Source organism: Dendronephthya gigantea, unplaced genomic scaffold (assembly GCF_004324835.1).
Source record: "Dendronephthya gigantea isolate DGI-Jeju-01 unplaced genomic scaffold, DenGig_1.0 000685F, whole genome shotgun sequence".
Classification (NCBI taxonomy): domain Eukaryota; kingdom Metazoa; phylum Cnidaria; class Anthozoa; order Malacalcyonacea; family Nephtheidae; genus Dendronephthya; species Dendronephthya gigantea.
The window spans coordinates 17,501-27,689 of record NW_021163695.1 but is presented as its reverse complement, the minus strand read 5'-3'; positions in this window follow the sequence as shown (position 1 = coordinate 27,689).

Here is a 10,189-nt window from a genome sequence, read left to right as displayed (position 1 = left end):
AAGTCGACGCTCATCAGATCCCACGAAAGGTGTTAGTTGATATTGACAGCGGACGGTGGCCAGAGTCGGAATCCGCAAGGAGTGTGTAACAACTCACCTGCCGAATCAACTAGCCCTGAAAATGGATGGCGCTCAAGCGTCGCACCTATACTCGGCCGTCGGAGCAAGCGCGACGTTCCGACGAGTAGGAGGCGCGGCGGTCGTGCGCAGCCTTTGGCGCGCGCCGGGTGAAACGGCGCCGGTGCAGATCTTGGTGGTAGTTAGCAAATATTCAAATGAGAACTTTGAAGACTGAAGTGGAGAAAGGTTCCATGTTGAACAGCAGTTGGACATGGGTTAGTCGATCCTAGAGATAGGGAAATTCGTTACAAAGCGTCCATTCGCGGACCGCCTATCGAAAGGGAATCGGGTTAATATTCCGACCAGAACAGGGATCTGCCACCTAGTGGCACAAGCGGCAAGCAACCGAACTCGGAGACGTCGGCGAGAGCCCGGGAGAGTTCTTTTCTTTTTAACGGCACGTTACCCTGAAATCGGTTTAGCCGGAGATAGGGTTTCACGTCCGGTAAAGCCCCAACTTCTTTTGGGGTCCGGTGCGCTTTCGACGGCCCTTGAAAATCCGAGCGAGTCGTTCATTTTCTTGTCTGGTCGTACTCATAACCGCAGCAGGTCTCCAAGGTGAGCAGCCTCTAGTTGATAGAACATGTGGTAAGGGAGTCGGCAAAATAGATCCGTAACTTCGGGAAAAGGATTGGCTCTAAGGGTTGGGTCTGTCGGGCTGGGACTTGAAGCGCGGACTCGGCGTGGGCTGACGGAGATGCGTGGCTTGCTGCGCGTCGAAGTCGGACTGCGAAGGGACTTCGCGTGGATTGACTCAGCTGTGACCGTCAGGTCGATTCGGCAGGCGATTAACAACCAACTTAGAACTGGAACGGACAAGGGGAATCCGACTGTTTAATTAAAACAGCATTGCGATGGCTGGTGACTGGTGTTGACGCAATGTGATTTCTGCCCAGTGCTCTGAATGTCAAAGTGAGTAATCATCCAAGCGCGGGTAAACGGCGGGAGTAACTATGACTCTCTTAAGGTAGCCAAATGCCTCGTCATCTAATTAGTGACGCGCATGAATGGATTAACGAGATTCCCACTGTCCCTATCTACTATCTAGCGAAACCACAGCCAAGGGAACGGCTTGGCAGCAAGCGGGGAAGAAGACCCTGTTGAGCTTGACTCTAGTCTGACTCTGTGAAAAAACATGAGAGGTGTAGAATAAGTGGGAGGAGCAATCCGCCGGTGAAATACCACTACTCTTATCGTTTTTTTACTTATTCGGTGAAGCGGAGCTGGACCTCAACGTCCACTTTTAGCATTAAGATCGCTCTTCTGCCGGTCGATCCGAGCCGAAGACACTGTCAGGTTGGGAGTTTGGCTGGGGCGGCACGACTGTCAAATGATAACGCAGGTGTCCTAAGGTGAGCTCAATGAGAACGGAAATCTCATGTAGAGCAAAAGGGCAAAAGCTCACTTGATTTTGATTTTCAGTATGAATACAAACTGTGAAAGCATGGCCTATCGATCCCTTAGTCTTTACGAGTTTAAGCTAGGGTGTCAGAAAAGTTACAGGGATAACCATCGCCTTTCATGTAGAGCTTACGTTGTTAAACCCCCACCCCACCCTGCTTCTGCTTCAAATCATTAACATGGATGTTTTGAAAATTTTAAAATTTTCTTTTTTAAAGTTGGGTTCTAACCAAGAATTATCCTATTCGATTTTTTTGCTAACTTGCAATTTGAAAAATATGTGAACAAATGAAAAATTGTACTTTTTTTGACAATTTATTTCAATAGAAACAAATTAGCCCTGAAGTTTTGATACATTTGAGGTAAATAAAAAGGATGAGTTTTTGCTAAATTTTTTGGTGTCATCCTCGGATTCCTTTCCATATATGGGTTGTGAATTACAACTAAGCAGTCATTGAGCTACAGGATTCGGCTTGTGAATTTCTTAGCATTTATTTATCTTGTTTTTTTCAATACTATTTATCTAGATAAGAAAATATACATTATTTGTTTCCTGCTTTTTTTTGACCAAGGCGGAAGGGGGGGGAACAAGTAACTTGGAGGTCTCAGGAACAGAAATATTGTTTGGGAAAGGTGGGATTTCGACTACACGTTTTATTAAAGAGGGGAAGAAATCTAGCTCTCTATTGAACTGTGCACGTGTTCTAAAAAAGTCGCAAATTCGAAGCTGTATCAGAAGAGGTCTGTTTTAAAAAAATCGAACATGTTCAAAAAGTCGTCATGTCGACCTTGACGAAGAGAGGGAAACATTTCCATTTCTCTCGAACATGTTCAGGAAAATCGCTTTTTCGACCACGACGGTAAAAAAGGAAAATTGTCGAGGTCTCTTGAACATATATTTATATTAAAAGAAGTCATGATTTTGACCCGATGCAATTGAAAAAGGGGGAAATATTATGAGCTCTCTTTTACACATGTACCCTCATATACGAAGAAGTCGCAATTTTCCCGTCAGACGGGGAATTTGGAACAACCCAAGTTTCTCGATCATATGTTCAGGAAAGTCGCAATTTCGATCCGGAAAAAGCGGGAAAAAATCAAGCTTTTTGGGATAAGTCCAAAAAGTCCATATCTATAAGAGGAGGGAAACAAGCCAAGATGTCTCTCCAAACATGTTTGGGAAAGTCGCGATTTAGACATAGAACTTTAAGAAAGAAACGGTCGATGTCCCTCTGACATAGCGAATTTTACCGGAACTAAGAACTGTAGAAAAATGGATCTCTTGATAATCTTTTCAAACATGTTCCGGCAAATCGCGATGTTGGACCACGACTAAAATGGTAAAAATCGAGTCTTCGGAACATGTTAAAAAAGTAGCCCTTTTGACCAACACAAAGAAGGCAAGTCGAGATTTCGACCAGGGCTAAAGGGGGGGAAATAATCAAGCCGACCCGAACATGTTCAAAAAAAGTCACGATTTAAGCCCGGATGAAGAAGGGAGCAACTCGAGGTTTCTCAAACATGTTTGGGAAAGTTGCAGTTTCAACCTGAACAAAGCAAGGGGAAATCCAGACATGTTTGAAAAAGTCGCGATTTCTATATGGACGAAGTGGGGAACAATTCCAGGTCTTTAGGACATGTTCAGCAAGCTGCGATTTCGACCAGGACTAAGATGGAAAAAAATCGATGTCTCTCGAAGATGTTCAAAAAGGTCGTGATTTCGACCCTGTTCATCAATCCAAAAAGTCCGATCTTAAGAGGAGGGAAACAAGCCAAGATGTCTCTCGAACATGTTTGGGAAAGTCGCGATTTAGACATAGAACTTTAGAAAAAACGGTCGATGTCCCTCTGACATAGCGAATTTTACCGAACTAAGAACTGTAGAAAATGGATCTCTCGATGATCTTTTCAACATGATCGACACAATCGAGATGTTGGCCACGACTAAAATGGTAAAAATCGAGTCTTTGGAACATGTTAAAAAAGTAGCCCTTTTGACCAACACAAAGAAGGCAAGTCGAGATTTCGACCAGGACTAAGAGGGGAAATAATGAAGCCGACCCGAACATGTTAAAAAAAGTCACGATTTAAGCCCGGATGAAGAAGGGAACAACTCGAGGTTTCTCAAACATTTTTGGGAAAGTTGCAGTTTCAATCGGAACAAAGCAAGAAATCCAGACATGTTTAAAAAAGTCGCGATTTCTATATGGACGAAGTGGGGAACAATTCCAGGTCTTTAGGACATGTTAAAAAGCTGCGATTTCGACCAGGACTAAGGTGGAAAAAATCGATGTCTCTCGAAGATGTTCAAAAAAGTAGTGATTTCGACCCTGTTCATCAATCGGTTTCAAATTAAAGCATATACATTCTGTCATTAAGTGGAACAAAACTGCCAAGTTTCACGAAGTTGCTATTAATGTTCCTAAAATTTGAACATTTGTTACAAATCCAAAATGGATGCCTATTATAAAATTCTATTTTTTCTGATATTTCATGATTGATTTCATTAATCGTTTTGATATTAAGGCACACAATTTCTGTCATCATATTGAACAAAAGTGCCGAGTTTCATTAAGTTGCAAATTAACGTACATAAAATATGAACATTTGTTACAAAATCCAACATGGCCGCCTATGATAAAATTTCATTTTCAGTGATATTTTCAGATTGATTTGATCAATCGCTTTGAAATTGGGCAACATACATTCTGGCATTAAGTGGAACAAAAGCGCCAAGTTTCACGAAGTTTGGGAAAGTTGCAGTTTCAACCTGAACAAAGCAAGAAATCCAGACATGTTTGAAAAAGTCGCGATTTTTATATGCACGAAGTGGGGAACAATACCAGGTCTTAAGGACATGTTCAGCAAGCTGCGATTTCGACCAGGACTAAGATGGAAAAAAATCGATGTCTCTCGAAGAAGTTCAAAAAGGTCGTGATTTCGACCCTGTTCATCAATCCAAAAGTCCCGATCTATAAGAGGAGGGAAACAAGCCAAGATGTCTCTCGAAACATGTTTGGGAAAGTCGCGATTTAGACATAGAACTTTAAGAAAAGAACGGTCGATGTCCCTCTGACATAGCGAATTTTACCCAAACTAGAACTGTAGAAAATGGATCTCTCATGATCTTTTCAAACATGATCCAACAATCGAGATGTTGGACCACGACTAAATGGTAAAATCGAGTCTTTGGAACATGTTAAAAAGTAGCCCTTTTGACCAACACAAAGAAGGCAAGTCGAGATTTCGACCAGGACTGGGGAAATAATGAAGCCGACCCGAACATGTTCAAAAAAGTCACGATTTAAGCCCGGATGGAAGGGAACTCGAGGTTTCTGAAACATTTTTGGGAAAGTTGCAGTTTCATCGGAACAAAGCAAGAAATCCAGACATGTTTGAAAAAGTCGCGATTTCTATATGGACGAAGTGGGGAACAATTCCAGGTCTTTAGGACATGTTCAGCAAGCTGCGATTTCGACCAGGACTAAGGTGGAAAAAATCGATGTCTCCGAGATGTTCAAAAGTAGTGATTTCGACCCTGTTCATCAATCGGTTTCAATTAAAGCATATACATTCTGTCATTAAGTGGAACAAACTGCCAAGTTTCACGAAGTTGCATATTAATGTTCCTCTTTGAACATTTGTTACAATCCAAATGGTTGTCATTATAAATTCTCTTTTTTCTGATTTCATGATTGATTTCATTATCGTTTTGATATTAAGGCACACAATTTCTGTCATCTATTGAACAAACTGCCGAGTTTCATTAAGTTGCAATTAACGTACATAATATGAACATTTGTTACAAATCCAACATGGCCGCCTATGATAAAATTTCATTTTCAGTGATATTTTCCGATTGATTTGATCATCGCTTTGAATTAGCAGCATAAATTCCGCATTCGTGGAACAAAGCGCCAAGTTTCCCGAAGTTCCGATTATGTACTTAATATGAACATTTGTAAAAATCCATATGGCTGCCTATAGTAAATTTTAATTTGTGCGATATTTTCCGACTGATTTAAGCAATCGCTTTAAACTAAGGCACATACTTTCTGTCATCAATGCACAAACTGCCAGTTTCATGAAGTTCCGAATTAATGTACTTAAAATATGACATTTGTTAAAATCCATATGGCCGCCTTAGTAAATTTTAATTTGTTGCGATATTTTCCGACTGATTTGAGCAATCGCTTTGAACTAGGCACATATTCTGTCATCAGATGGAACAAAACTGCCAAGTTTCATAGCCAGCGATAAACGGCATTGAAATAGAAAATTCATTTTTCTTCCGGAATTACTATAGAATTACTTAGAAATTCGATTTTGAAATTGCGATATCTCGAATTCCTGCTCTTGCATTTCTTAAAACTCCTACAGGATGTCTAGTGTAGAGCTCTTTCATGAGTACTTTTAACCATATGTTTCAAAGGTCAGAAAGGTACATATATATTTATATAGAGATATGAAGTTATTGTAATACATCTTTAAATGTAAAACAGGTTTAACTCGAAACATGACATCCAAAGAGATTGTGATTACTAACGGTAAGTGAAATAACTGGCTTGTGGCAGCCAAGCGTTCATAGCGACGTTGCTTTTTGATTCTTCGATGTCGGCTCTTCCTATCATTGCGAAGCAGAATTCGCCAAGCGTCGGATTGTTCCCGCCAATAGGGAACGTGAGCTGGGTTTAGACCGTCGTGAGCAGGTTAGTTTTACCCTACTGTTGAATGGTTGTTGCAATAGTAATTCTGCTCAGTACGAGAGGAACCGCAGATTCAGACAATTGGCTCATGCACTTGCCTGAAAGACATGGTGCGAAGCTACCATCTGTTGGATTATGATTGAACGCCTCTAATCAGAATCCGTGCTAGAACGCAACGATTCCTTTTCTCTGGACGACTTAAGCGAACACGATAGAGACGCGATCATTCGCGCCTCCTGCGTCACAACGTGCCCACGGAGCGGACAATGCTCCAAGCACTACAACGATCAAATCTAATTTTCCAGAGCTAATCATTTGCAGACGACTTAAATAAGAACGGGGTATTGTAAGCAGTAGAGTAGCCTTGTTGCTACGATCTGCTGAGATTAAGCCCTTGTTCTACGATTTGTTTCTTTTTTTTCCGACACTCACACATCCTCGGAGCAGTCGAACATGTCCGCAAAAAAGCCAACAACTCGAGGTCTCCCGAACATGTTCAGGAGGGGGAGCATATCGATGTCTCTCGAACTAACCGGCAGAGGGAAACTATAGGTCTCTCGAACATGTTCGGAAAGTCGCACTTTCGACCCGGACTAAGATGAGAGAAAACGAGTTCTCTTGAACATGTCCAAAAGTCGCGATTTAGATCGCTACCAGAGGCGAAGGAATCGAGGTCTCCCGAACATGTTCGACAAAGTGCCCAGTCAACCCGCACTAAGGGGGAACACTCGATGTCTCCCAACATGTTCGACAAAGTGCCCAGTCAACCCGCACTAAGAGGGGAACAACTCGATGTCTCCCGAACATGTTCGACAAAGTGCCCAGTCAACCCGCACTAAGAGGGGAACAACTCGATGTCTCCCGAACATGTTCGACAAAGTGCCCAGTCAACCCGCACTAAGGGGAACAACTCGATGTCTCCCGAACATGTTCGACAAAGTGCCCAGTCAACCCGCACTAAGAGGGAACAACTCGATGTCTCCCGAACATGTTCGACAAAGTGCCCAGTCAACCCGCACTAAGAGGGGAACAACTCGATGTCTCCCGAACATGTTCGACAAAGTGCCCAGTCAACCCGCACTAAGAGGGGAACAACTCGAGGTCTCCCGAACATGTTCGACAAAGTGCCCAGTCAACACGCACTAAGAGGGGAACAACTCGAGGTCTCCCGAACATGTTCGACAAAGTGCCCAGTCAACCCGCACTAAGAGGGGAACAACTCGATGTCTCCCGAACATGTTCGACAAAGTGCCCAGTCAACCCGCACTAAGAGGGGAACAACTCGATGTCTCCCGAACATGTTCGACAAAGTGCCCAGTCAACCCGCACTAAGGGGAACAACTCGATGTCTCCCGAACATGTTCGACAAAGTGCCCAGTCAACCCGCACTAAGAGGGAACAACTCGATGTCTCCCGAACATGTTCGACAAAGTGCCCAGTCAACCCGCACTAAGAGGGGAACAACTCGATGTCTCCCGAACATGTTCGACAAAGTGCCCAGTCAACCCGCACTAAGAGGGAACAACTCGATGTCTCCCGAACATGTTCGACAAAGTGCCCAGTCAACCCGCACTAAGAGGGGAACAACTCGATGTCTCCCGAACATGTTCGACAAAGTGCCCAGTCAACCCGCACTAAGAGGGGAACAACTCGATGTCTCCCGAACATGTTCGACAAAGTGCCCAGTCAACACGCACTAAGAGGGGAACAACTCGAGGTCTCCCGAACATGTTCGACAAAGTGCCCAGTCAACCCGCACTAAGAGGGGAACAACTCGATGTCTCCCAACATGTTCGACAAAGTGCCCAGTCAACCCCACTAAGAGGGGAACAACTCGATGTCTTCCGAACATGTTCGACAAATGCCAGGTCAACCCGCACTAAGAGGGGAACAACTCGATGTCTCCCGAACATGTTCGACAAAGTGCCCAGTCAACCCGCACTAAGAGGGGAACAACTCGATGTCTCCCGAACATGTTCGACAAAGTGCCCAGTCAACCCGCACTAAGAGGGGAACAACTCGATGTCTCCCGAACATGTTCGACAAAGTGCCCAGTCAACCCGCACTAAGAGGGGAACAACTCGATGTCTCCCGAACATGTTCGACAAAGTGCCCAGTCAACACGCACTAAGAGGGAAACAACTCGATGTCTCCCGAACATGTTCGACAAAGTGCCAGGTCAACCCGCACTAAGAGGGGAACAACTTGATGTCTCCCGAACATGTTCGACAAAGTGCCCAGTCAACACGCACTAAGAGGGGAACAACTCGATGTCTCCCGAACATGTTCGACAAGTGCCCAGTCAACCCGCACTAAGAGGGGAACAACTCGATGTCTCCCGAACATGTTCGACAAAGTGCCCAGTCAACCCGCACTAAGAGGGGAACAACTCGATGTCTCCCGAACATGTTCGACAAAGTGCCCAGTCAACCCGCACTAAGAGGGGAACAACTCGATGTCTCCCGAACATGTTCGACAAAGTGCCCAGTCAACCCGCACTAAGAGGGGAACAACTCGATGTCTCCCGAACATGTTCGACAAAGTGCCCAGTCAACCGCACTAAGAGAGGAACAACTCGAGGTCTCCTGAACATGTTCGACAAAGTGCCCAGTCAACCCGCACTAAGAGGGGAACAACTCGATGTCTCCCGAACATGTTCGACAAAGTGCCCAGTCAACCCCACTAAGAGGGGAACAACTCGATGTCTCCCGAACATGTTCGACAAAGTGCCAGGTCAACCCGCACTAAGGGGGAACAACTCGATGTCTCCCGAACATGTTCGACAAAGTGCCCAGTCAACCCGCACTAAGAGGGGAACAACTCGATGTCTCCCGAACATGTTCGACAAAGTGCCCAGTCAACCCGCACTAAGAGGGGAACAACTCGATGTCTCCCGAACATGTTCGACAAAGTGCCCAGTCAACCCGCACTAAGAGGGGAACAACTCGATGTCTCCCGAACATGTTCGACAAAGTGCCCAGTCAACCCGCACTAAGAGGGGAACAACTCGATGTCTCCCGAACATGTTCGACAAAGTGCCCAGTCAACCCGCACTAAGAGGGGAACAACTCGAGGTCTCCCGAACATGTTCGACAAAGTGCCCAGTCAACACGCACTAAGAGGGGAACAACTCGAGGTCTCCCGAACATGTTCGACAAAGTGCCAGGTCAACCCGCACTAAGAGGGGAACAACTCGATGTCTCCCGAACATGTTCGACAAAGTGCCCAGTCAACCCCACTAAGAGGGGAACAACTCGATGTCTCCCGAACATGTTCGACAAAGTGCCCAGTCAACCCCCACTAGGGGAACAACTCGATGTCTCCCGAACATGTTCGACAAAGTGCCCAGTCAACCCCCACTAAGAGGGGAACAACTCGATGTCTCCCGAACATGTTCGACAAAGTGCCAGGTCAACCCGCACTAAGAGGGGAACAACTCGAGGTCTCCCGAACATGTTCGACAAAGTGCCCAGTCAACCCCCACTAAGAGGGGAACAACTCGATGTCTCCCGAACATGTTCGACAAAGTGCCCAGTCAACCCCACTAGAGGGGAACAACTCGATGTCTCCCGAACATGTTCGACAAAGTGCCCAGTCAACCCCCACTAGAGGGGAACAACTCGATGTCTCCCGAACATGTTTGACAAAGTGCCCAGTCAACCCGCACTAAGAGGGGAACAACTCGAGGTCTCTCGAACATGTTCGAAAAGTGCTGATTTTGCTGTGATCGACTTATGCGAAATGGCGACATTTCTGAAGTTAGCTTGCACAGATGTCGATCAAAGAGGATGTTTAGAGAGTTAGTCAAATTTTGGCGGTTTGGTACAAGGTGGTCAGAATCGGTCTTCAAGGAGGATGTTGCAGCGACTGGTGCTCCGGTTATAATTTTTACTATATATGAGGGGCAGGTGCTCCGCGAATGAGTGCGAGTGCGAAAAAACTCGCTCGTCGTGGTGGGATAG